The following is a 27,907-nucleotide window of genomic DNA, read 5'->3' as shown; positions in this document are numbered from 1 at the left end:
TTTATGCTTATTTTCCTTTTAACAGGACCAGGGAAATAAACACCAGAAGACAAGAACACGGAATATTTTCCTTCATCAGTCCGTAGAAGTATAATCCTCCTCTAATTTTATCAAACACAAAGGAATGACTACCTTGACAGATGGCCACAGAGGATGTCAACAATTTTTTGGAGGCAAGTAATGAAATATATGTGCTATGAGTTTTATATTATTAAGTATATAAAAACAAATATAATTATGTTTTAGAAAAAATAAAACATATTTTTAATACTTTTTCTATCATAACTATTTATCCCTTCCTGTTTTTTCCCCTGAGCACTGTTTCATGTATAAAATTATTGTAAGCTGCTTTTACCCTAACCTGGAGTACTATATAGTATATAGGACTCATTATATCCCTAAATACAAAAACAATTAAATAATAGCAATTAAGTACCCAAGTTTAAAAACAGGGCTCTTTACATCTCTCTTGGACACATATATAACTACAAATACTAAAGTTATTTATGAAGTTAGAATTATTTTCTATTTATTTTAAAAGTATCTATACCATATAGAGGGCTTCCCTGGTGGCTCAGAGGATAAAACATCTGCTTGCAATGCGGGAGACCCGGGTTTGATCCCGACCCAGGTCGGGAAGATCCCTTGGAGAAGGAAATGGCAACCCACTCCAGTACTCTTGCCTGGAAAATCCCATGGACTGAGAAGCCTGGTAGGCTACAGTCCGTGGGGTCGTAAAGAGTCAGACACAACTGAGACACTTCACTTTCATTTTATACCATATGTAATTTTTTTGAAATTTTTGCATTTCCTGGTTATTTTAAACAACTATTCTAAAGTGGTCTAAAATCTTGGGAGGTCATCCCTTTACATCCCTGTTGTTGTGCACTCAGTCGTGTCTGACTCTTTGTGACCCAGTGGACTGTAGCACACAAGGCTTCCCTCTCCTTCACCATCTCCCAGAGCTTGCTCAAACTCATGTCCATTGAGTCTGTGATGCCATCTAGCCATCTTGTCCTCTGTCTTCCCCTTCTCCTCCTGCCTTCAATCTTTCCAAGCATCAGGATCTTTTCTAATGTGTTGGCTCTTCAAATCAGGTAACCAAAGTATTGGAGCTTCAGCTTCAGCATCAGTCCTTCCAATGAATATTCAGAGTTGATTTCCTTTAGGATGGACTGATTTGATCTCCTTGCAGTCCAAAGGACTCTCAAGAGTCCTCTCCAACACCACGGTTCAAAAGCATCAATTCTTTGGCATTCAGCCTTCTTGACCATCCAACTCTAACATCCGTACACGATTGCTGGAAAAACCATAGCTTTGACTATACGGACCTTTGTTAGAGAAGTAATGTCTTTGCTTTTTAAAATACTGGCTAGGTTTGTCATAGCTTTTCTTTCAAGGAATAAGCATCTTTTAATTTTATAGCTACGGTCACCATCTGCAGTGATTTTACATCCCTAGCAGCTTTATATTTTGTGAGAATCATCCATCCCAAAATCCCATTGAACTTTCATTACTTTCACAACAGCTCTTATTGCTCCTGCAAAAATAGCAGACCAAGAATTGTAGACCACAGTTCCTTCTTCAAAACTGAAATTAATTGCATTACCCTCTAAAGGGGATTTGCTTGGAAAGAAATTGACTGCATTATAAAGAAAAAAATAATAAATATAAGGAATCTGTCTTCTCCACTTCCATGAAAAATAAAGGATTATGTAAATAATATGAAATGAAATAAAGGTAAACTCATAAAAACTTGAGTAGAATGCAGTAAAATTGAATTTCTCCAAGCATTTTATACAAACAAAGAAACTGTAGAGATGTTCAGAATTTTTAATTTACCGTTAATTCAACTCATAGGCCTAAGGTCATCCAGCAAATGAGTTTGCTTTTTAAGTTGAACATAAAGGACTGCTTTCTAAGTGAAGGAGACCATAAATGTTTAAAAAGCCCAGTGTGGAGCTTCTGAGTTTTCTTTCAGTAACTAGAGTCAAAATTAATTTTTGCTTTTCTGCTGGGGAAAATTTCATCTAATTACATTCAAATTATTCTGCAACTTTTTGGATAGCAAATCCTGATCACCAAAGAAAAGAAAAAGCAGCTGTGTTGCCCTTTCCTCATAGTTATAAGAATAGCATTATTATGCAGTCACTAGGCTTTATAGAACCATAAGTGATTATCTGCTGGTTGCCTTCTGGCAGAGAGACACCTAAACCTTTCTGAACTGCTGATAATGTATGCCTTCTCTTTTTAAGGATCTTCAAAGAAATAGATTTCATTGCTTCCTTCAGTAAACCAATATAATATAACAGCTGTCAGGAGTTAGGGAGATATTTCTTTACCCTTTTATTCAGTGACTGTTTCTAAAAATTCTTTTCTCAGAATTACATTTTAATCATGATGTAAATCTTCCCTTAATTTGGTAGATATAATTTACCTATTTAAGAAAATATTTCAAATTGACCCATTGCTCAATTAATGAAAATAGTTCCCATAAACAATGCTTCCATATAAGCAACCTGTTGTTGAGTTTCTTTCTCTGATATTTCCTTTTTTAACTTACCCACATGTCATATCTTATTTTGGTCTTCAGTTATTCTTTAATCACAGCATCATATCAATGCCTTATAGCTGTAATTTATCTTTCTTCCACATTATATTAAAAACCAGCTCTTTTTTCTCTTTGAATTGCATTCTATATTTGACCGTGTCATTAATAAGCCACAGATATTTATAATTCTAATCAAAAGGGCTGACTCATTTCACATATTTTAAGGTTTATTTGCAAATTATGTTTTATAAAAAAATTTAGTAGTTAGAAAGGCAGTCAGAACATAGTGGGTATGACTTACAAGCTTGCTATTCAAGAACACAAATTCCTAGGACAGATTGACAAACCACAACTGTGCCACCCCCACCAACTGTGTTAACTTGGGCAGATTATTGATTGTCTTTGTCCCTCAATTTGTACATCTTTAAATTTGAGAATAATAATTATAAGGGTTAAATGGGACTGATAATGTAAGTAAATAGCTTAGCTGCCTAACACTTGTATAATTCAATAAGTAGGTGATGCAGTTTTTCTACTTTTTGCAAAATGAATGTAAACAGGTTTCCTTATAGTAGTAAACTGAACTCTTGCAAAAGCAATAATGAATTTATCCATTATACTCATGCCAAATTTCTTTTGCATCATGTTTGTTGTACTTCTAGTAAATTTTATTCACATTGAAGTTTCCCAATGAGCAATTTTAAAGTTTATTTTTAAACATGTAAAATATAGTTTATCCAAAAATAATCATTAAAAAATATTTTTTAAAAAATTGTTGTTAACATTTTAGCCTCATGAAAACTATGTATATTCCAAATTTTTTAAGAAAGTTTACTTGGATATTCATGGAATCACTGCCTGCCCTAAAATTTTGACTTCTTATCAACCACTGTTATTTGGAGAAATATCTCATGTGCAAGGCAGAATGATTTGATGAATTTTCTCATTTGTATTAAATATCTTTTATATATACATTGATCAGGTATTTATTTAATCTGAGAAACTGATTTGATATTTCACTGGAAAGATAAAAGTGAATAGGCAGTTTGGTTCTCTGTTAACATTTCTGTAAGAGATATCACAAACTGGGTGATTTAAATTAACAAAAATGTATTATCTCGCAATCCTTGACACTAGAAGTCTGAAGTTTAATTGTCCACAGGGGCATACTGTTTTGATGGCATTGGGGAGAATCTGCTCTATGCCTTTTTCTTAGCTTCTGTGATGGTGATGTTCCTTGGCATTTACTGGTTTATAAACTCATCACTCCAATCTCTGCCTCCCTCATCACATGGTTTTCTCCTTGTGTGTCTTTGTCTCTTCTCTTATTGTAAGGATACACTCATGTTGGATTCAGCATGACTTGATCTTAATTTGATTAACAATTTCCAAAATAAGGTCACATTCATAGGTGTTGAGTCTTAAGATTTGAATGTATCTTTCCGGGGAACACAATTCAGCAATAGCACTGTCTTTTTATGTACATATATGTTCTGGGCATCCCATGTGGTTCGGTGGTAAAGAATCTGCCTGCCAGTGAAGGAGAGAGGTTCAGTCCCTGGGTTGGGAAGATCCTCTGGAGGAGGAAATGGCAACCTACTCCAGTATTCTTGCCTGGAAAATCCCATGGTCAGGGAACCTGGTGGCCTGCAATCCATAGCATTGCAAAAGAATCAAACATGCTTTAGCAACTGAACAACAACAACATGTGGTATACAGATCATCAGTACATTTTTATCACGTCTTTTCTGTATTCATTGCCCATGTATTTAGACAATTTTCATACATTTTACATGTAATAAAACTTATTCAGGGTGTGTACTCTTATTTCAGCCCATCAATAAAAGGATTTTATATATGTTTTCTTCTCTTTGAGCTTCTGAAAGGAAGGAAGGTGAAACATAAAATCCTATTGTAGGCTCCTTGTATTTTTCCATTCTTGCATAAAGTTTCCAAAACATACTTTTCTTGCAGGTAAAACGGGCTCAAATTACTCTTTGCATGTAATCGGCACTGAATAATGTTTATGAATTAAATGAAGAAAGTTATAATTATGCCCTTGCTTATAGACAGCATCCAGAAGGATTGCTATTGCAAGATAAGCTAAAAGAACTCAATTATACACCATTTATGTTAAATATTTTCCTTGAATTTGGTATAAAAGATAAACATAGGTAGGCACAAGAGAGTTTGCAGTGCATAAAAATGAAATATGTTCTGTATTTCCTGGAACTTAATCCTTAAGAACTCAAGGCTTTGGCTTACATTTTTATCTAATTTTCTAAAAGTTGAAACTTTGTGGAGAAAAAAAAGCAAAATACATGGTTAAATGACTAGTTGACTGTGTATTTCAGGAATGGGATCTGATTTTCCAAACTATGGATCAAATTAGTAAGGTGGTGGTTCTTCACACTTACCCTGGGAAAGTTTTTTAAAAACACAGATGTTTTGATCCTATCTCTACTGGTTAATCTTGATTCTGCCAATTACTAGTTGCATGAGTTTGAGCATTATTTAGTCCACTAAATCAAATTCAAGAGTAGAAGATTTTCCAGACAGGGAAAGACAAGTATCATGTTATATCCTCTGTATGTGAAATCTAAGAAAATTATACAAAGGAATTTATTTACAAATAGAAATAGACTCACAAACTTAGGAAACAAACTTATGGTTATCAAATGGGAAAGAAGGGAAGGGATAAATCAGGGATTTAGATTTAATATATACACAGTACTATATAGAAAATAGATAAATAAGGACCTATCATATAGCACAGGGGACTACATTTAATACCTTCTAATAACTTATAATGGAAAAAGTCTGAAAAAGAATACGTGTATGTGTATAATTGAATCACTTTGCTGTACACCTGAAACATTGTAAATCAAGTATACTTCAGTAAATAGTGGACTTTTGGGTGAGAATGTACCTCACAAAAATCGGGAATAAAATATTTACTTAGAGATGTGCTGATCTAATTAGGAAAACTTGGAACTGAAAAACAGGGGATTTGAAATTTTAAAAAGGCAAATAAAACAGTAAAGACTTTATAGTATGAAGAAGATCAGTAACAGTAAATATCCTCTATCTCTAGCAAAAAACAAATCTGGTGAAAATGTAAGGAAATTGTACTTTTCCCTCAAATGTCGATATTCAGAGGCCAAGGATACATCTGAAACTGGAATGGACTGATTTCTTAGATTGGAGGATTTAACATCAATGGAGTATTCCCTGTAAAACTGAATTACCATTTGCTAGGTCAGGAAGCAATAGTTAGAACTGGACATGGAACAACAGTCTGGTTCCAAATAGGAAAAGGAGTACGTCAAGGATGTATATTGTCACCCTGCTTATTTAACTTATATGCAGAGAGCATCATGAGAAATGCTGGGCTGGAAGAAGCACAAGCTGGAATCAAGATTACTGGGAGAAATATCAATAACCTCAGATATGCAGATAACACCACCCTTATGGCAGAAAGTGAAGAGGAACTAAAAAGCCTCTTGATGACAGTGAAAGAGGAGAGAGAAAACGTTGGCTTAAAGCTCAACATTCAGAAAACTAAGATCATGGCATCTGGTCCCATCACTTCATGAGAAATAGATGAGGAAACAGCGGCTGACTTTATTCTTTTGGGCTCCAAAATCACTTCAGATGGTGATTGCAGCCATGAAATTAAAAGACGCTTACTCCTTGGAAGGAAAGTTATAACCAACCTGCTGCTGCTAAGTCACTTCAGTCGTGTCCGACTCTGTGTGACCCCATAGACGGCAGCCCACCAGGCCCCCCTGTCCCTGGGATTCTCCAGGCAAGAACACTGGAGTGGGTTGCCATTTCCTTCTCCAGTGCATGAAAGTGAAAAGTGAAAGGGAAGTCCCTCAGTCGTGTCCGACTTGTAGCGAACCCATGGACTGCAGCCTACCAGGCTCCTCCGTCCATGGGATTTTCCGGGCAAGAGTACTGGAGTAGGGTGCCATTGCCTTCTCCGATGACCAACCTAGATAGCATATTAACAAGCAGAGATATTACTTTGCTGACAAAGGTCCGTCTAGTCAAGACTGGTTTTTCCAGTGGTCATGTATGGATGTGAGAGTTGGACTGTGAAGAAAGCTGAGTGCTGAAGAATTGATGCTTTTGAACTGTGGTGTTGGAGAAGACTCTTGCGAATCCCGTGGACTGCAAGGAGATCCAACCAGTCCATCTTAAAGGAGATCAGTCCTGGGTGTTCATTGGAAGGACTGATGCTGAAGCTGAAACTCCAATACTTTGGCCACCTCATGCAAATAGTTGACTCATTGGAAAAGCCTCTGATGCTGGGAGGGATTGGGGGCAGGAGAAGAAGGGGACGACAGAGGATGAGATGGCTGGATGTCATCACCAACTTGACGGACATGAGCTTGAGTGAACTCCGGGAGTTGGTGATGGACAGGGAGGCCTGGTGTGGCTGCGATTCATGGGGTCGCAAAGAGTCGGAAACGACTGAGTCACTGAACTGCACTAAACTGAGGACTATGACAGTAATAGTTATGGTGGTGATTAGGGCTAGGATAGGTGAGACTTACGGAATTCTTACGGATTGGGAACCTCTATGATCCTTTCCAATTCTGATATACTGTATTTGTAAATAGCAGTCTTTTCTTTGCACTTACTTATTCTGTATGTTTTGGACACTTTTATGTGCCAGACACTATACTGGAAGATAAAATTTATGGATATGAGGAAAAATAGAATATACTATATTTGATAATCACTACTTTGTCAACAAAGGTCCATCTATGGCTTTTCCAGTAGTCATGCATGGATGTGAGAGTTGGACTATAAAGAAAGCTGAGCTCAGAAGAATTGATACTTTTGAACTGTGGTGTTGGAGAAGACTCTTGAGAGTCTTTTGGACTGCAAGGAGATCCAACCATTCCATCCTAAAGGAGATCAGTCCTGGGTGTTCTTTGGAACGACTGATGTTGAAGCTGAAACTCCAATACTTTGGCCACCTGATGCAAAGAGCTAACTCATTGGAAAAGACCTTGATGGTTGGAAAGATTGAGGGCGGGAGAAGAAGGGGACGACAAAGGATGAGATGGTTGTATGGCATCACTGACTCGATGGACATGAGTTTGAGTAAACTCCAGGAACTTGTGATGGACAGGGAGGCCTGGCATGCTGCAGTTCATGGGATCGCAAAGAGTCGGACACGACTGAGTGACTGAAATGAAATGCATGAACAGTATAGTGCAGGCAATTAAATGACATAATTCTATTTCATTTATATACATGTTCTTTTACCATTTAGGAGCTAACTGAAATGTATGGAATAGGAATTTCCATGTAATTAAATGTTCAGAAAGACATTATGATCATTATAAAAAGTGTCATTTTTTTAAGAACTGAAATATAGTTGATTTACAATATTTGTTTCAGATGTATAGCATAGTAAATCAGTGTTTTTACATATATACTCCATTACAAGCTGTTATAAGATAATGACTGTAATTCCCTGTGCTAAATACTATATCCTTATTCCTTATCTAAATATTTTGTACACAATAGTTTCTCTGTCTTAATCCCCTACCCCTATTCTTTCCCCCTACCTTCCCTCTCCCTACTGGAAATCACTCGTTTATTTTCTGTATCTGTGAGTCTGTTTCTGTTTTGCTATATACATTTATTTGTTTTACCTTTTAGCTTATACATATGATTTCATATAGTATTTGTCTTTCTCTGTCTGATATATTTTATGAAGTATACTATTCTCTAGATCCATCCATGTTGCTGCAAATGGCAGAATTTTATTCTTTCTTATGGCTGACATATTCCATTGTATAGATGACCTCATCGTATTAACTTGTCTGTTGATGGACATTTGGATTGCTTCCATATTTGGCTATTTTAAATACATCTGCTTTGAACATTGAGGTGCCTGTATATTTTCGAATTTGTGGGATTTTTTTTCCAGATATATACCCTAGAGTGGACTTGCTGGATTATATGGTAGTTCTATTTTTAGTTTTTTAAGGAACCTACATACTGTTTTCCATAGTGGCTGCAGCAATGCCTATTTCTACCAAAAGTGTACAAGGGATTCCTTTACTCCACATCCTTGTCAACATTTACTAATTGTAGACTTTTTGATGACAGCCGTTCTGACAGTTGTGAGGTGATATCTCTTTGTTTGGATTTGTATTTCTCTAATAATTGGCCATATTATGCATCTTTTCACACACCTGTTAATCATGTGAATATCTTTCTTACACAAATGTATGTTCCAATCTTTATCCCAGATTTTGATTAGGTGACATTTTTGATACTGCGTTTTATGAGCTGTTTATCTATTTTGGATATTAGCTCCCTTGTCAGTCATATCTTTGGCAAGTATTTTCTCCCATTCTGTAGATTGTCTTTTCATTTTGTATGTAGTTTCCTTCGCACTGCAAAAGCTTTTAAATTTAATAAGGTCCCATTTGTTTATTTTTGCTTTTATTTCTTTTGCCTTAGGAGACAGATCCAAGAGAAATATTGCTACAATTTATGTCAGAGTATCCTGCCTGTGTTCTTCTAGGAGTTTTATGGTTTTAGGTCTTACATTTACGTCTTTAATTCACTTAATTTTCTTTTTGTATATGGTGTGAAGAATCTCATGCTAATCTCATTCTTTTGCGTGTAGCTCTCCAGTTTTCCCACCACCACTTATTGAAGAGAGTCTTTTTCTCCATTGTATATTCTTGCCTCTTTTGTCATAGATTAATTCACCGCAGGTTTGTGGGTTTATTTCTGGGGTTTTAATTCGGTTCCATTGATTTATGTCTGTGTTGTGTCAGTATCATGCTGTTTTGATTATTGTAGATTAAGTATAGTCTGAGATCCAACCAGTCCATTCTAAAGGAGATCAGCCCTGGGTATTCTTTGGAAGGAATGATGCTAAAGCTGAAACTCCAATACTTTGGCCATCTCATGTGAAGAGTTGACTCATTGGAAAAGCCTCTGATGCTGGGAGGGATTGGAGGCAGGAGGAAAAGGGGATGACAGAGGATGAGATGGCTGGATGGCATCACCAACTCGATGGACATGAGTCTGAGTGAACTCCAGGAGTTGGTGATGGACAGGGAGGCCTGCGTGCTGCGATTCATGGGGTTGCAAAGAGTTGGACACGACTGAGCGACTGAACTGAACTGAACTGAAGCTGTAAAGATGATAACTCCAGCTTTGTTCTCCTTTCTGAAGATTGTTTTGGCAATTTGGAGTTTTTTATAGTTCCATTTGAGTTTTAGGATGATTTGATCTAGTTCTATGAAAAATATTTTGGCTATTTTGATAGGGATTTCATTAAATCTGTAGATTGCTTTGGGTAGTTATGGCTACTTTAATGATATTCTTCCCATCCAAGAGTACAAGATATCTTTCCATTTCTTTATATCTTATTCAGTTTCCTTCATCAGTGCATTATGGTTTTCAGTCTATAGGTCTTTCAGTTTCTTGGTCAAGTTTATTCCTAGGTGTCGTTTTGATGCAGTTTTAAACAGGAATGTTTTTTAGTTTCCTCTTTCTGATGGTTCATTATTAGTGTATAGAAAGCAAATTTCCGTATATTGTGTACCCTTCAACTTTGCTGAATTTATTTATTCTAATATTTTTTTAGTGGAGACTTGAGGGTTTTCTATATATAGATAGTATCATGTCATCTTCAAATAGTAATGGTTTTATTTCTTCTCTTCCAATTTGGATGCCTTTTTTTTTTTTCCTTGTCTGCTTGCTGTGGCTAGGACTTGCAACACTGTTAAAGTGGTAAAAGTGGGCATCCTTGTCTTGGGAGTGGGCATCCTTGCCTTATTCCTAAATTTGGAGGAAAGGCTTTCAGGTTTTCATCATTGAGTATGATTTTAGCTGTGCCTATGTCATAGATGGTCTTTATTACTTTGAGATATGTTCCTTCTGTACCCACTTTGATATGAGTTTTTAATCATGAGTGGATGTTGAATTTTGTCAAATGCTTTTTCTGTGTCTGTTGAGATGATCATGAGATTTTTAACCTTCTTTTGTTAATGTGATGTGTCACATTGACTGATTTGTGATTACTGAACCATCCATGTGTCCCTGAAATAATCTAACTTGATCATGCTGCATGATCCTTTTTTATATCACTGGATTCAGTTTGCTAACGTTTTGTTGAAGATCTTTATATCTACATTAGTTCTTTATCTGGTTTCGGTTATCAGGGTAATGAGGGTCTCATAGAATGAATTTGGGAGTATTCCATCTTCAGTCTTTTGGAATAGTTTGAGAAGGATAATTATTAACTTTTTTATATGCTTATTAGAATTCCCTTTTAAGCTGTCCAGTCCTAGACTTTTGTTTGCTGGGAATTTTTTTTAATTAAAAATTCAATTTCACTTCTAATGATCAACCTGTTCAAATTATCTGTTCCTCTTGCTTTAGTCTTGGCAGATTGTATTTTTCTAGAAATTTGTCCATATCTTCTAGGTTGCCCAATTTATTGGAGAAACAGTGTCATCCTGATCCAGGATCTTTGAGGAAAAACTTCTTATACTCCCTACAATATGCAATTTGCTGAATCTCAAATTACTCTATTAATGGGTCAGACTCAGATCCTTACATTAATTACTGTCATTGTCCCTTGTCTGCATGCTTGTTTACTGAGCATGCAACTGATCAAGTTCCTTTTGATGCAACTGTTGCTTGTTAATAGCTAAAATTGCAGGGAGAGAGACCAGTTTCCTGAAAGAAAAACTGCTGAGGATAGAGACAATGGATCCATAAGAGAGAAGACTGAGTGTGATGGACCTTGAAAGGCAGAAATTGATTGATTTCAGAGCCCCAGAAGGAAAGAGGAGAAAGACAAAACTCTCTAGTTATGACTTTAAAGAGCCAAAATGAAAATGCAGTAATCAATTTCTGCTGTATATTTCAAAAACAGTTCAAGGATTAAAAAAAATGTTGATAAGTAAAATGGTGCTATGTTTATTTAGTAAGCTTCCATATGTCTAGTTTTACTGCATTTTACTAAGACAATCTATTTTTTAATGTTTTAAACACCGTAATAGTATTCAACATGTAATGTCAGTGAATGAGAAGAGGGTCCACAGAAATGAATATACTGGTTTGGATACTCAGCATTTTTCTGGTGGGGTTCTCCAGAAGTAATGTGTTTCTATTAGGTTTTGTTTTTGAATTATAAAAGCAATATATACTCATGATTTTTAAGATAAGAAATATAGAGCATGAAAAGGTATGAAATAAAAAGTAAAATTTGAAACGATCCTGTTTCTACTTCCCACAAGTAACTTCTGTTAGCTTTTTAAAATGTCATTTCAGAAATCTATTCATATACAAGTGCATATATGTACATACATGTGACACAGATATGCATACAAACACATGCGTATATTTTTCTATACCTTTTTCTTTACATAAACACAGCAAATTCTTTGTTCTTTGCTAGTGCCTTTTCTGGAGAAGGCAATGGCACCCTACTCCAGTACTCTTGCCTGGAAAATCCCATGGATGGAGGAGCCTGGTAGGCTGCAGTCCATGGGGTCATGAGGAGTCAGACACGACTGAGCGACTTCACTTTCACTTTTCACTTTCATGCGTTGGAAAAGGCAATGGCACCCCACTCCAGTACTCTTGCCTGGAGAATCCCAGGGATGGGGGAGCCTGGTGGGCTGCTGTCTGTGGGGTCGCACAGAGTTGGACACGACTGAGGCGACTTAGCAGCAGCAGCAGCAGTGGCTTTTCTGTTATTTGTCTCTTTCTGATTTCTAAGAGCTCTTTGTATGCTAATAAAATTTGTATATTTTATGCATTTCAGTTGCTTAAATTGAACATTAATTTGTCATTTAATTTTGTCCTTCAACTTGATTTATGGTAGTCTGTTTTTCTCACTCTGAAATTTTTTATTTTGTTTTAGTGGAATTTATGTCCAAGATTATGAAATATGCAACATCATTTTATCTTTCCCACCTTTATGGCTTACTTTTTTATAACAGCAGTTTTAGTTTTAACAGGAAGGTACAGAGATTTTCTGTAGACTCCCTGACCCCAGACAATTCTTGGCCTCCCATTGTCAATATCCTAAAACAGGGTAAATTTGTTACAATTGATGCACCTATTGATACATCATTATCATCTAGAGTCTACAGTTTACATTAGGGTTCACTCTGGTATTGTATATTCTACAGATTTGAAAAAATGTATAATGCCATGTGTTCACCATCCATAGTATCATACATAATATTTCACTGTTGTAAAAATTTTCTATGCTCTGCCTATCCACCACCTCCAGAATTATTTTATAAATTTTTTTGTGTTTAAGTCTTTAAATCACCTGAAATTTTGCTTATATTCCAGCAGCTTTGATTGAAGTAACCATTTCTTAAAATGTCACCCTTACCATATATCAAAATCATATATATATCGTAGTATATTTCAGGATTCTCATTATACATTTTCTGTTTGTCTGTTTCTTCTCTAGAACTAAAGTCTTTGATTACTATACCTTTACAATGTTTTTAACATCTGGAATGAGTGATGCCTTTTTTACTTCTTTTTTCTCAAAAATTTCAAGATAATGACACGCTATTAGCTGTATGAGCTTTGGTATCATCTTTGAATTCTCAAAATAAAAAAATTCTTACTGGTATTTTAATCATAATCTTATTAAAATAATATATTAATTTAGGAGAATCAGCAGTCTTCAAATATTGACTATATCTATTCTGAAAACAAATTACGTGTCTTTCAGATATCTGAATTTGTTTGAGTTATTTACTTTTCTTCTGTTTTTCTTATTAAATGGATTTATTTCTATCTTTTTAAAACTGTGCTCCGCTTATAAGGAGAGTCATTGATTCCCTACACTTATTATATATAACTAGTTACCTTTCTAGATTCTTTTTTTTCCCCTAGTTTTCCATTGATTTTCTTTAAGTTTACAGCATATCATCATGAAAATCAGGATATAATTGTCTCCTCTTTTTATTTTCCTGATTATATTGAGATACAATTGACATAAAACATTATGCAAGTTAAAGCTATACAGTGTGATGATTTGATGTATGTATATACTGTGAATGAATACCATAATTTAGTTAACACATCTATCACCTCAGATAGCTACTCTGTGTGTGTGTTTGTGTGGTGAGACCTTGTAAGATCTGTTCTCTTAGTAACTTTCAGGTGTACAATATAGTATTATTAACTATAGTCACTATGCTGTGCATTAGATCCCTAGAGCTTATTCATCTTAAAACTGGAAATTTGTGCCATTTCCCCAACCTCATCTCCCCCCACCCCTAGCAGCCCCAATCTACTCTTGTTTCTGAGTTCTGTTTTGTTTTGTTTTGTTTTTGTCTTAAGAGTCCATGTATCAATGATTCCATTGTATAATGCCGATGGGGTTGATCCATGTTGTCACAAATGGCAGACCTTCCTTCATTTTTACAAACAAGTACTATTCCATTTATTTTTATATGTATTATATTTTGTATATCCATTCACTCATTGGCAGATACTTAGGTTACTTACATGTATTGACTATTGTAAATAATGCTTCAGTGAACATTGTGATATAAATATCTCTTTGAGATACCAATTTCATTATCTTCAGCTGTATACCCAGAAGTGGGGTTGCTGGATCATATGCTAGTTCTGCTTTTAATTTTTTGAGTAACCACTATACTGTTTTCCATAGTGGTTGTACCAATCTACATTTCTTTACCCCAGTGCACAGGGCTTCCCTCTTTTTCAGTCCTTGCCAGCACTTGTTTATCTCTTGGTCTTTCTTATAATAGCCATTCTACCAGGTGTAGAGTGATATCTTATGATTTTTATTTGTATTTCCCCAATGATTAATGATGTTAAGCACCTTTTTATGGAACTGTTAGTCATTTGTATATCTTTGAAAAAAAAAATCTATTCAATTCCTTTGCCCATTTTTAAAACTTGAGTTGTTTGGTGTTTTTCTTGCTGTTGAGTAGAATGAGTTTCTTGTATGTTTTGCATATTAACCCTATATCAGATAAATGATGTATAAATATTTTTTCTTATTCTTTATGTTGCCTTTTCATTTTGTGGATCTTTTCTTTTTTTTTTTTTTTTACTGTGTAGATGCTTGCTTAATGAAGTCCCAATAATTTATTTTTGCATTTGTTTCTGATATCACATACAAAAAACTCATTTCCAAGACCAATATCAAGGAGCTTTTTCCTTAAGTTTTCTTCTAGGAGTTTAATGGCCTTAAGTCTTACATTAAGCATTTAATCCAATTAAGATTAGTTATTGTGAGTGGTATAAGACAGAGATCCATTTTCATTCTTTGGCAAGTGTATATTCAGTTTTCTCAACACCATTTGTTGAAGACGCTATCTTTTCCCCACTGATTTTCTTTGGTTCTCTTGTCAACTTGGTCCCTTACTGACTGAATGCATGGGTTTATTCTGTGCTCTTGATTCTGGTCCATTGGTTTCTGTGTCTGTTTTGTGTTAATACCATGCTATATTGTTACTAAAGCTTTTTAATATAGTTTGAAATCAGGAAACATGATGCCTCCAGCTTTATTCTTCTTTGTCAAGATTTCTTTGACTATTTGGGACCTTTTGTGTTCTTTACAAATTGTTGCATTTGTTTTTCTTCTGTAAAAGACGCCATTGTATTGAATCTAAAGATGGCTTTTGATAGTATGGTCATTTTATTTAATATTAATTCTTTAAATCCATTAATATGAGATATCTTTCCATTAATTTGTGTTTTTTTTGGTATCTTTCATCAGCATGTTCTGGTTTTCAATGTATTGATGTTTCAGTCCCTTAGTTAAATTTATTCCCAAGTATCTTATTCTTTTTGAATCAAGTCATTTTCTTTATTTCATTTTCAGATTGTTCAGTGTATGTAGAAATACAACTGATTTTTGCATGTTGATTTTTCTCCTGCAACTTTACTGAATTCTTTTCTTAGTTTTAACAGTTTTTTGGTGTAATCTTAAGGTTTTCCCATTTACATAATATCCTGTATCCTGTGCATACAAGGAAAGTTTTATCCCTTCTTTTCCAATTGGACAGCTCTTATTTCTTTTTCTTGCCTGATTGCTCTGGTTAGGACTTCCACTATGTTGAATAAAAGTGATGAGAATGAGTATCATTTTCTTGTTCCTGATTTTAGTGGAAAGGTTTCAACCTTTCACTGTAAGTATGGTGTTAGCTGTAGGCTTGTCATATATTGGCCTTTATTATGTTGAGATTTTTTTTGTTGAAAGTTTTTATCCTGTAAGGATGTTCAGATCAGATCAGATCAGATCAGTCGCTCAGTTGTGTCTGACTCTTTGCGACCCCATGAATCACAGCACGCCAGGCCTCCCTGTGCATCACCAACTCCCGGAGTTCACTGAGACTCACGTCCATCGAGTCAGTGATGCCATCCAGCCATCTCATCCTCTGTGTCCCCTTCTCCTCCTGCCCCCAATCCCTCCCAGCATCAGGGTCTTTTCCAATGAATCAGCTCTTCGCATGAGGTGGCCAAAGTACTGGAGTTTCAGCTTTAGCACCATTCCTTCCAAAGAAATCCCAGGGCTGATCTTGGATTTTCTCAAATGCTAGTGTTTGGCATCTGTTTAGATGATCATATGGTTTTGGTCTTCATTCTGTTAATGTGATGTGTCACACTTACTGATTTGCATATATTAAATCATCATTACATTCCATGATGAATCCCACTTGTTCATTATGCATGATCCTTTTAATGTGCTGTTGAATTCACTTTGCTAATGTTTTGTTGAGAATTTCTGCATGTATTTTCATTAGGGATATTGATCTATATTTTTCTTTTCTTGTGATAGTCTTATCTGGCTTTGGTATTAGGATAGGCTGGCCTTGTAAAACAAGTTTAGACATTTTCTCTCCTCTTCAGTTTTTTTTGGAAGGGTTTGTGAAGGATTCACCAGTGAAACCATCTAAGCCTACCTAGTCTTTTGTTTGTTGGGAGGTTATTGATTTTTGATTCTTATGTCCTTAATTGCTCTTTCATGTTTTTCTGTCTTCATGTTTCAGTCATGACAGGTTGCGTATTTCTATAAGTGTATCCATTTTTCTAAGCTTTCCAACTTACTGGCATATTATTGTTCAGAGTAGTCTCTTAGTATCTTTTCTGTTTCTGTGGTGTCTGTTTTAGTGTCTTACCCTTCATTTATAATTTTATTTATTTGAGTCCTCTCTTTTTTTGCTTAGTCTAGCTACAAGTATGTCCATTTTGTTTATCTTTTTAAAGAGCCAAGTCTTAGTTTTGTTGATCTTTTCTTTTCTTTTCCTGTTCTCTATTTTGTTTATTTCTTCTCTCATCTTTATTATTTTTTTCCTAATGCTAACTTTGGAGAAGGCAATGGCACCCCACTCCAGTACTCTTGCCTGGAAAATCCCATAGACCAAGGAGCCTGGTGGGCTGCAGTCCATGGGGTCACTAAGAGTTGGATACGACTGAGCGACTTCACTTTGACTTTTCACTTTCATGCATTGGAGAAGGAAATGGCAACCCACTCCAGTGTTCTTGCCTGGAGAATCCCAGGGACAGGAGAGCCCGGTGGGCTGCCGTCTATGGAGTCGCACAGAGTCGGACACAACTGAAGCGACTTAGCAGCAGCAGCAGCAATGGTAACTTTGGGCTTAGTTTGTTCTTTTTTCAAGTTCCTTGAAATATAATATTAGATTGTCTATAGAGATCTTTCTGTTTACATTTATAGTTATAAAACTTCCTGCTTGAAATGCTTTCACTGTATCACACTGGTTTGGGTGCTCTGTATTTCCATATATATTTGTTTCAGCATTTTTTATTCCCCTTTTGAGTTCTTCATTGATCCATTGGTTGTTTAGGAGCATACACTTTAATTTCAATGTATTTGTCTATTTTCCAACTTTATTCCTGTAATGATTTCTAAGGCAATGGCACCCCACTCCAGTACTCTTGCCTGGAAAATCCCATGGACCAAGGAGCCTGGTGGGCTGCAGTCCATGGGGTCGCTAAGAGTCAGGCACGACTGAGCGACTTCACTTTCACTTTTCACTTTCATGAATTGGAGAAGGAAATGGCAACCCACTCCAGTATTCTTGCCTGGAGAATCCCAGGGACAGAGGAGCCTAGTGGGGTGCCGTCTATGGGGTCACACAGAGTCGGACACGACTGAAGCGACTTAGCAGCAGTAGCAGCAGCATGGTTGGTGTAATTTCTCTCTTTTGAATTTGTTGACATTTCTTTTGTAGCTTAACATATGATCTACCTAGAAAATGTTCCATGTATACTTGAAAAGAATATATACTCTGTCACAACTAGGTGGAATATTCTGTACATGTCTCCTATCTATTTGGTCTATGGTATTATTCAAATCCTGGAGAAGGAAATGGCAACCCACTCCAGTACTCCTGCTTGGAAAATTCCATGGATGGAGGAGCCCGGTAGGCTATAGTCCATGTGATCACAGAGTCGGACACAAGAAACTTCACTTTCTTTCTTTCTATAGTTCCTTTCGGAGAAGGAAATGGCAATGCACTCCATTGTTTTTGCCTGGAGAATCCCATGGACAGAGGGGCCTGGTGGGCTACAGTCTGTGGGGTTGCAAAGAGTCGGACACGACTAAGCAACTAACACACACACACACATACATTATTCAAATCCACTATTTCCTTATTTGATCTCTGTATAGATTGATCTGTCCATTGTTGACTGGGGTGCCTTTTCCTTCCTAATGTTTATATATTTTCTTTTTCTTCTCCAACTTAATTGGCTAGTGTATTCAGAAAATATTAATATAATTACTTTAAAAGAACTGTCTTTCTTCCTTAGGTGCTTTAAGATCTACTCTTTGTCTTTGATCTTCAGCAATTTGACATGATGTGCCTAGAATATCTTTTTTTTAATATTTCCTTCTTGAGTTTTGCTGAGCTTTTTGGATCTGTTGATTTTTTTCACCACACATGGGAAATTTTCTAATATTTTTACTTATTCAAATATTTTTCCTCCCCCATTTTCTCTCTCTTCTCCTTAAGAGACTCAAATAATGTGTATGATATATTACTTGATATTGTTCCATACGTTCATGGGTCACTGAGACTGGATTTGTTTTTCCAAATATTTTTCTATCTGTCCTTGAGAAATTTTTATTTATCCATCTTCAAGTTCTCTGCTGTTTCTCTATCCTCTCCAATATGCTATTAAGGCCAACCAGTGAATTTTCATTTTGATACTGTGCTTTTTATTTCTACAATTTCAATTTGATTCTTTTTTAAAACATATATTGTGGTGAAATATACATATTGTATTGAAAGTTGCTCAGTTGTGTCTGACTCTTTGTGACCTCATGGACTATTCAATCAGTGGGATTTTCTAGGCCAGAATACTGGAGCAGGTAGCCTTTCCCTTCTCCAGGGAATCTTCCCAACCCAGGGATCCAACTGGGGTCTCTTGAATTGTAGGTGGATTCTTTACCAACTGAGCTATCAGGGAAGCCCAAAATATATATAACAAGATGTATTACTTTAACTATTTGTAAGTATATTCAGTTGTTCTTTATTGTCTCTATTTCCCTGATAAATCTGTTTGTGAATTTATTATGATGGTATTTTCCTTTATATTCCTGATAAATTTTATAACAGCTTCCTTAAAATATCTGTCTGAGTCTTCTCAGAACCTGCTCTGTTGGAGGCTTTTGCTATGGCCTTTGGATCACATTTTACAGTTTATTCTTGTTTTTTACTCTATACAGAATAGATGATACATGTTAGAGATTCTGGATTCCATTATCTTCTTCTGAAGAGTATTGACTTATTTCCTAACAATTAAATCACTGGCTGCTAGTCTTTGTCTAGTAAAGGCTTGGTTTTATGTTAGAGTAGTCTCTTTTGGATTTGCCCTTAATCCAAGAGTGACTCAGTACAAGGATATAATCTTTACTCCTAAAACGTGGCCCTTGAGGGATTTCTGTGGAAAGCCTGGGTTTTTCACCAAGCTGCTTTAATTTGGTGAGATTCAAACTTCAAACTCTGTCTCACACAGTGGGCAGCAGTAGTAATCCCTGTTTCAGCCTTCCATCTGTTGCCACTGGGCTCTTTAGCATATTCCCCATAAATGCACAGTTCAGGGCTCAACTGTAATGGGAGTAGAGATGCAAATTGTTAACTCCTCCGTGTTTCTCTCTTTTCTGAAGTCCACCTCCCTGAACATTCAAGTATCAACCATTCTCTCAGCTTTGAATTCTGTCCTCTGACACCTCAGCCAGTAAAAGTGTGGCTTTTACATTAATTCTAGCTTCTTCCCCATCTTTTTCTCTCAAGGGAACTCATATAAATGTAGATTTTGCCCAGTGATGTTCTTCTCTTTCAAGGGTAAAATTCTTTCTTTTCTCCCTATTTTTGGTCCCTCTCTATTGTGTTTTCAAATAGTTCTTTTTATTTGTTCCAGTATTTTTCCACAGTTCAAAATTATTATCAATGGATTAACAAGTCTGAATCAAATATTCCTCATTTACCAGAATTGAAATTCCCAGGGTTTTTTATTTTCATATTTATCTGCTTCATTATTTTGCATTCATGTATATTATTTCAGTTCATGATCAGTTTAGTCACTTAGACCTAAATTTAATTCCTGGCTCTGACATTTATTATGTCATTACTTCAAATTTCTGATCTTTAGTGTCCTTATTTGTAAAATGGAAATGAGCCTATGTACCATAAAAGGTTAGTTGCTAATATTAAATGTGAAAATACATGTGAAACATGTGGCACAGGGCCCAGAACCTCATTGGCACTCATAATGCTGCTACTCTTCTTAACATAAAGATTCTATAAGATAGATGGTTAACTATTACCATATGGGATGCCTTACCTAAGATTGTACTGCTAGGTAAGGAGTAAGATCTATAGGAGTATAGATTAAGTAAGTCAATTCTGCAAGATAGTTATATGCCTCCCAGAGGTTCCTGCATCAGTGTTATCTATATACTAAGGAGAACCTATCAGATTATGATTCAAATAAGGAATAGAAAAGCAGGACTACTAACAGTAAGGTTGCAAGGTCAACGTTCTGGGCAATGTCCATTTCTCTTCTTTGAGCATTTAAGAGCCAGCCAACTGACTGGTGACCAGAAGATACTACTGTAGCATTTTGTTTTTCCTCTCAGAGAATAATGAGATTAAAGTAAACTTCCATTTTTAGAGCCACCCAGAATATTCAATGAGAATACTTAGGTCCAGTAAAGTAAGTGGTACTCATATATATGGTCAGTAAATATTGAGTACCACTGTGTAATGAACTGTTCTCTCCTCTGGATTTATTTGTGACTCACAAATGGCTAATTTGTACCCCGGACAAACATGGAATTTCAGAAATTGGTTATTGAGTGAATTTCTCCGTGAATAGTTAACATCAGTATTTCTTCTGTCCGTATGTATTGTTTGGGGTTGTATTTAAGCAATGCATAGAATTTTGTGTGTGGGGTTTTTTTTTTTTTTTTTAAGTATTTGGCTATAGTGTAGCAATTTAATGCTATAGATAAAAGGGGAAACTGGTTGATGTTCCATCAGCTCTCTTTCTGGTAAGCATTATTACAGTTACTATTCATATTTATGCCTTTTCAAATAGAAACCCATCAATCATGCAAACTTAGGGCCAGATTCTGATCTCTAATGCATATTATGAATTGCAACATATTTTTTTCCACAAAAAATATCTTCAATTGCATCTGAGATTAAAATCTGTCCTTTCAAGCTCATTTTATTTTTATCTCGACTAAAGCAAAATGCAGTGTCAGAAGAGGAAATAATTCCTGACAAGATGTGGGTTCTTTTTTTATACATAATTCTTATGAAATCAGGCATTCATATTTCTATAATCATAATAATGACTAAGAGAAAATAGATAAATTATTATTTATTCCTTTTAAAATGGAATCTTTTATCCTTTTGTAGTCATATGCACAAACTCAGATTGTAGGGAAAGGCCATATTATAAAAAGAACATAACCTAAGTTTATAATATATGAAAAGCAAACAAAGCCTATTTACATAGAACATGAAATTTATAAGAATATATTTTATATTTGCCTCTGTAAAAATTTCAGAGAGGGCAATGGCACCCCGCTCCAGTACTCCTGCCTGGAAAATCCCATGGAGCCTGGTAGGCTGCAGTCTATGGGGTCGCTGAGGGTCGGACACAACTGAGCAACTTCACTTTCACTTTTCACTTTCATGGATTGGAGAAGGAAATGGCAACCCACTCCAGTGTTCTTGCCTGGAGAATCCCAGGGACGGGGGAGCCTGGTGGGCTGCCATCTATGGGGTCACACAGAGTTGGACACGACTGAAGTGACTTAGCAGCAACAGCTGTAAAAATTTAACAATTTTATTAAAACTTACCAATAGATTAAAATACTAAGACTATCTTATTTGGGGCATTTATTTTTTTTTTTACATGTAAGGTAATTGAAAAGACGATTTGAAAATAAAATCTATATTTACATTTTTCCTCAGCTCAAGAAATTTGATTCAAACTGTGTTTATTGAGAACTTTTTATAACATCACATTCTGCTGTGCATTTCTAGCGAGTATAAAAAAGTGAATATAGTACCCCTTGCCTTAAAGAAGTATGTAGCTAGTAGGACAAACAAAAGCACACGTGTCACACCTGGATACAAACAGAGTGGAGAAACCTTCAGAGTATAGTTTTCAACAGTAAACTCTTAGAGCAGTGTTGTTGTATGCTGCTTATTTCAGAATTACAAGTGATCTTTAAGATTGCCCAGCACAGTGCCTGGAGCATAATAGGCGTTCAGTGAATGTTGAAAGAGTAGGTGAATATTCTCTCATACTTGAGATTGGATACAGGCTAGGACTATTCTGAATCTAGGTATGCGTGTTGACTGTGTGACTAAACCAGTTATTTTAGAATTAAAGTAATTTTATATGGGCTTCCCTGGTTGGCTCAGATGGTAAAGAATCTGCCTGCAATATGGGAGACCTGGGTTCAATCCCTCGGCTACAAAGATACTCTGGAGGAGGAAATGGCAACCCACTCCAATATTCTAGCCTAGAAAATTCCATGAACAGAGGGGCCTGGTGAGCTCCAGTCCATGGGGTTGCCAAGAGTTGGACACAACTGAGGAACCCAGCACAGCATAATTTTATATGGATTTTACCATCTTTGTGACCTTGGATGCCTCCGTTTTTAACTCAGTTTTCCTCATGTGTGCTATGTGACTGTAGTATCTATCTCATAAATTTGTTGTAAAGAGTAAATGAGATGATGTATTTCACGCCTATTTATAGTGGCTATAATAGTTTAGGTTACAAAAAACGTACAATTTAACAATTACTGTGAGTATCCTCATTATTTTTACAAATAAGAGAAAGTACCTATTATGAAACAGAAGTAGTTAAACCATAACATTGACATTGCATGTAAGTAGAAGAATTTTAACTCCAAATTCAATACTACGTCATTTTATCTATAATATTTGATTTTTTAAATAAGGGAAAATACTATGTTATAAATAAATTTATTATTTGATTTTGTACTTCGTAATTTTGTCTTTGTATAGTGAAAATTCAGTCACTTAGGAATGACTATTTACTCTTTCACCCATTCCACGATTATTAATTGAGCATCTGCTCTTTACCAGGCATTAGGTATGCACTAATGATAGCAGTGAACATGACTAACATGCCTTCAAGAAATTCTAGTTCACTGTTCACAGACCTAGATTTGGAAGTCCAGCCCTTCATAGATGGCTCACAGGTGATGAGCAGTGTCCTAGACGTAGATGTCACATGAATGACAGTTTCTTTTTTGGAATCCATGAATTATAACAAGACCAGACACCAATAGTCTTGAGAAGTTACAGTTTAGCCCACATTCCTGAAAGTTATATGTAATTGTTCTCCTCAGTCATTTTAAGAGAAAGATCCATTTTTGAGTGTGCTTTAAGAAATTATGAAGGCTTAGGTACAAATAAATAAAGTGAGCTCAGGAAGTACATGATCACAACTGAATCTAACTCTACTGTTACAGTTCTGTTAATTATCTAGGCTACATTAAGTAAAAATAATTAAGTTTCTTTATCTTTTGTATATTAGAAAAGTCTGGACCGTGGATAGGTACCGAGGTTCATAGCTATTTTCTGTTAGAAACTTTTCTTCCTGCTTCTCCACAATTAATCACCTTACTGCTAACTATGTGAAAGAACTTTGTTGATGAAAACAGTATACTAAACCTCAGAAAAGTCTGTATGGCCTTTCCTTCTCTGCTTTCCTATTTATTGTTTGAATGAAACAAATTTGTTTTTGAGAGAGACTGAACAAACTAAGCATTTTCAGTTTTGTTTTGAGTTTAATTTCTTACCAATCGGAAGATTTGAGCAAATACCCTTGCCCCTTTTTGCCCAGCTATACGGTGCAGATGATAAACCTCTACTGGATTGTACTGTGATTCATATCTCAAAATAAGAATGAGGCTTTAGAAAGTATGAACTTTGACATAGCTAGCTATTGTTTTTATTGGCCAAAAAGAATGAATTATTACAGCCACAACTATTAATTAAGCATATTCTAAGTGCCATATGCTTCATATAGATTGTTGGTGTTGGTAGTCCTCACTGTAACTCTGCATGATACGAATAATTATTGCCTAATTATATATAAAAGAATATGGTCTTCAAAAACATTAACTGACTTTTCCACAGGTATTTGAGGTAGTCAATTGCACAGCTAGACTTCAAACCCATGTTTGTGTCAATCTGAATCCAGTGCTTGTTGCACCATATTACCTCTCTCTATTGGATACTAAAATACAGGAGTGGAGTGAGAAAGCTTATGCAGCCTTCAAGTCCCTGTTATGGCCTTACTCTTTTCTCCTCTTTTTAAAAAATTTACTCATTATAGGTACATGTTAATCAAATAATATTAAGTGTCCCCTCCATAGGAATGCACCTGAAGATAACTGCTTTTAGTTCTCAGTTTCTTTAAATTTTTTCAAGTATTTAGCCACCTAATTGTAAATCATGTGTGTTTTGTCATTGCTATGTCTATGTTTACCAATGGTAGATATTATTTATTGATAGAAATTATATTTTATCATAGATGATGACTTAGCTCACTGTGCCCCAATCTTGCAATATAGTTTTAAAAATTAACATTTACCTTATTGATGTTATATAACTATTATTCACTGCAAAACTGCAAAAAGTAATACATTGTAATTACAGTTACTTTCTTTTATAGCACTTTTTATTGCCTCTAGTTTTTTTCATTCTCTGTTAAGAGCTTTCTATAATTAGAAAGAAATTTTCTTTTCACCTATTCCTTTTCCTATCTCTATCACTATTCTTTGAAACTGAGATTGATATAAATGTTCAGTTTTATCCAGTTAGTTTCTTTATTAAACTTGTAGCATGTTTTCTTGCAGACTCTGCAACTGATCCCTGCCAGAAATTCATTTTAATTCTTAAAGAGCCAATGCTCTTGCTTGGAAAATTTTGCCAAAATCCACATTTATAACATCTTTTGATAGACAAATTTAAACAAAGATCTTTGCTCTTTTCCTCACAGTAAATAGCTTCTATGGTAGGAGCAGTATTTTATTTTAATTAGTAAGTATTTTAAGTAAATTAGCAATGGCTTTCAGCAGAGCTTAGAAATATGTATAATGATACGCTCTTGGTTAGTGGACCTCCAAAATATTGAAATGGTAGATGGCATCAGCTGTTCATTTGATCCCTCAAAAAAGCTATCCTTTTGCAGCATATAGAAACAGCTAGAGAAGATGGTAGCTCAAAGCCAATGCGAATATTTTGTCCCTTTAAGGAATATTGTTGTTGTTCAGTGCCTAGGTCATGTCCAACTCTTTGCAACCGAATGAACTGTAACCTGCCAGGCACCTCCGTCCATGGGATTTACTGGGTAAGAATACTGGAGTGGGTTGCCATTTCCTGCTCCAGGGGATCTTCACAACCCAGGGATGAAACCCATGTCGCCTACATTACAGGCAGATTATTTACCACTGATCCACCAGGGAAGCCCTTAAGGAATATAACAACTACTTTAAATCTACTTCACTTTAGTTCACTCACTCAGCCGTGTCCAGGTCTTTGTGCCCCCATGGACTGCAGTACGCCAGGCCTTCCTGTCCATCACCAACACCCAGAGCCTACTCAAACTCATGTATATCGTGTTGGTGATGCAGTCCAACCATCTCATCCTCTCTAGTCCCCTTTTCCTCCTGCCTTCAATCTTTCACAGCATCAGGGTCTCTTCGAATGAATCAGCTCTTCACATCAGGTGTTCAAAACATTGGAGTTTCAGCTTCAGCGTCACTCTTTCCAATGAATATTTAGGACTGATTTCCTATAGCATGGACTGGCTGGATCTCCTTCCTGTCCAAGGGACTCTCAAGAGTCTTCTCCAGCACCATAGTTCAGAAGCATCAATTCTTCAGCACTCAGTTTTCTCTATGGTCCAACTTTCACATCCATACATGACTACTGGAAAAAACATAGCTTTGACTAGAGGGACCTTTGTTGGCAAGGTAATGTCTCTGCTTCTTTATATGTTGTCTAGCATAGTCATAACTTTTCTTCCAAGGAGCAAGCATCTTTTAATTTCATGCCTGCAGTCTCCATCTACAGTGATTTTGGAACCCCCAAAAATAAAGTCAGCCACTGTTTCCATTGTTTCTCCATCAATTTGCCTTGAAGTGAGGTACCAAATGCCATGATCTTAGTTTTTGAATGTTGAGTTTTAAGCCAACTTATTCACTCTCCTCGGTTGTTGATATTTCTCCCAACAGTCTTTATTGAAGCTTGTGCTTCATCCAGCCCAGCATTTTTCATGATGTACACTGCTTATAAGTTAAACAAGCAGGTGACAATATACAGCCTTGACATACTCCTTTCCCAATTTGGAACCAGTCTGTTGTTCCATGTCCAGTTCTAATTGTTGCTTTTTGACCTGCATACAGATTTCTCAGGAGGCAGGTCAGATGGTCTGGTATTCCCATCTCTTTCAGAATTTTCCACAGTTTGTTGTGATCCACACAGAGGCTTTGGCATAGTCAATAAAGCAGAAGAAGATGTTTTTCTGAAACTCTTGCTTTTTCGATGATCCAGCAGATATTGGCAATTTGATCCCTGGTTCCTCTGCCTTTTCTAAAACCAGCTTGAACATCTGGAAGTTCACAGTTGACATACTTTTGAAGCCTGTCTTGGAGAATTTTGAGCATTACTTTGCTAGCATGTGAGATGAGTCCATTGTGCAGTAGTTTGAAAATTCTTGGGCATTGCCTTTCTATGGGATTGGAATGAAAACTGACCTTTTCTAGTTCTGTGGCCACTGCTGAGTTTTCCAGATTTGCTGGCATATTGAGTATAACACTTTCACAGCATCATGTTTAGGATTTGAAATAGCACAACTGGCATTCCATCACCTCCACTAGCTTTGTTCATAGTGATGCTTCCTAAGGCCCGCTTGACTTCACATTTCAGGATGTCTGGCTTTAGGTGAGTAATCACACCATCATGGTTATCTGAGTCATGAATATCTTTTTTGTATAGTTCTTCTGTGTATTCTTGCCATCTCTTCTTAATATCTTCTGCCTCTGTTACATCCATACCATTTCTGTCCTTTATTGTGCCCATCTTTGCATGAAATGTTCCCTTGGTATCTCTAATTTTCTTGAAGAGATCTCTAGTCTTTCCCATTCTATTGTTTTCCTCTATTTCTTTGCATTGATCACTGAGGAAGGCTTTCTTATCTTTCCTTGCTATTCTTTGGAACTCTGCATTCAAATGAGTATATCTTTCCTTTTCTCCTTTGCCTTCTGCATATTTTTTTTTCTCAGCTATTTGTAAGGCCTCCTTGGAAAACTATTTTGCCTTTTTGCATTTCTTTTTCTTGTAGATGGCATTGGTCACTGCCTCCTGTACAATGTCACAAACCTCCGTCCATAGTGCTTCAGAAATTCTGTCTATCCAATCTAATCCCTTGAATCTATTTGTCATGCCCACTGTATAATTGTAAGGGATTTGATTTTGGTCATACCTGAACTGGTTTTCCCTGCTTGCTTTGATTGAAGTCTGAATTTGGCAATAAGGAGCTCATGATCTGAGCGACAGTCAGCTCCCGGCCTTTTTTTTTTGCTGACTGTATAGAGCTTCTCCATCTTTGGCTGCAAAAAATATAGTCAATCTGATTTTGGTATTGCCCAACTAGTGATGTCCATGTGTAGAGTCTTCTCTTTTGTTGTTGGAAGAGAGTGTTTGCTATGACCAGTGCATTCTTTTGGGAAAACTCTGTTAGCCTTTTCCTGCTTTGTTTTGT

At 36.0% G+C, this 27,907-nt stretch overlaps 1 protein-coding gene across 2 annotated transcripts in view; it reads left to right on the top strand.

The window, feature by feature from the left end:
- The window catches only part of MBD5 (methyl-CpG binding domain protein 5), a 484,478-nt gene that overhangs the window by 219,214 nt on the left and 237,357 nt on the right, over nucleotides 1-27,907 (top strand). For both annotated transcript variants that reach the window (NM_001191268.2, NM_001430309.1), the window contains one exon: nucleotides 26-173. The gene's annotated coding sequence lies outside the window, so the exon portion shown is untranslated. The remainder of the gene's footprint in view (nucleotides 1-25; nucleotides 174-27,907) is intronic.

The sequence above is a fragment of the Bos taurus genome, chromosome 2 (genome assembly GCF_002263795.3).
Source record: "Bos taurus isolate L1 Dominette 01449 registration number 42190680 breed Hereford chromosome 2, ARS-UCD2.0, whole genome shotgun sequence".
Taxonomy (NCBI): Eukaryota; Metazoa; Chordata; class Mammalia; order Artiodactyla; family Bovidae; genus Bos; species Bos taurus.
The sequence above is the reverse complement of the archived record's forward strand: the minus strand, read 5'-3'. Positions and strand labels throughout refer to the sequence as shown.